A 1232-nucleotide genomic window follows, 5' to 3' on the forward strand; every position below is an offset into this window, starting at 1 on the left:
CGTTTGAATCGGGATATTCCGATAGTGTCATAAAAAGCAAACGTGAGATGAAAAACACAAAAACATGCTTCTATGACACTTTGGGTTCATGTGTGGACTCGTGTGCTCTTCAGGACTCGTGATCCCGCTCCTTTACATCACAAGTGCAGCGAGTCGAGCTACTCTACAATTTTATCACTCAAACAAGCTTGTAAATGTAATTAAACGTTAAAATGAGTCATGCGCTTTAGTGTTCATATGTCATAAGATGTCATTGAGTGAGGAACAGAGAGAAAAGTAAGTGTTTATGAACTGATAATCTGCCGTTTTACTCATGATATGAGTGAAAGGGGACAAAAGTAATTGTTGCTGTAAGCCTCTAGTGTTCAAAACTCAGAATTTAACAACCTCCTCTCTTGATTTCATTCTAGCAAGTTACTTTTTTAATCCTCAAGTACAATTTAATGTGAATCCTTTTTACTTTCTGTCCAGATACTTGGACTTTCAATTGAGTAAAATTTTCACTCAGTATCAATACTTTCACTTAAGTGAAGTGAAGGGAGTGCTTTTACACCCCTGGTTATTCATTTAATATGTAATTATTAAGCCCAGAATGAGTTCAATGAATCCTTCCATCAATATATACATATTGGGGATTTTTATGTATTTTTTAATATATATATATATATATATATATATATATATGTTCAAAAAAAATCAGTCATAATTACTAAAAAAATTAATTAATAAAAATATTTAATACAATATGTAAGGAATAATTGGCAACAGACCGTTGAAGTGTTTAAAAATAATGCGCGTGTCGTGACCATTGCACCTCCGGTGTGCATTATTTTTAAACAATTCAACGGGCCGGAGTCAATTATTCTGCTTATATCACGGTTACCACACCCAGTAGCGGTTTTAGGCACGGGCAAACCGGGCATTCGCCCGGGGCGGCATTTTTTGGCATGGGGGGGGCGACACGAGCAGTTACAAAAAAAAAACAAAAATGTATAAAAAAAATCCTCTGCACCGCGAAGTGGTTTTCTACATAGAGGTTTTCTATTATCTATCATTTCACTGTGTGGGGAATTGGCAAATTGGCGCCCCAGCATGCTGAGAAGGTGCCGTGTGTTAGAAGGGGAAAGGGAAGGGGGGCGCAGCAGGCAGGGGATAGTTCACCTCTGGGTGACTGACTGGGGGGGTCCACTGTATAACAGAGCAATACTCTAATGAAATTAGTGGGCTAAAGT

The sequence above is a fragment of the Xyrauchen texanus genome, chromosome 9 (genome assembly GCF_025860055.1).
Source record: "Xyrauchen texanus isolate HMW12.3.18 chromosome 9, RBS_HiC_50CHRs, whole genome shotgun sequence".
Taxonomy (NCBI): Eukaryota; Metazoa; Chordata; class Actinopteri; order Cypriniformes; family Catostomidae; genus Xyrauchen; species Xyrauchen texanus.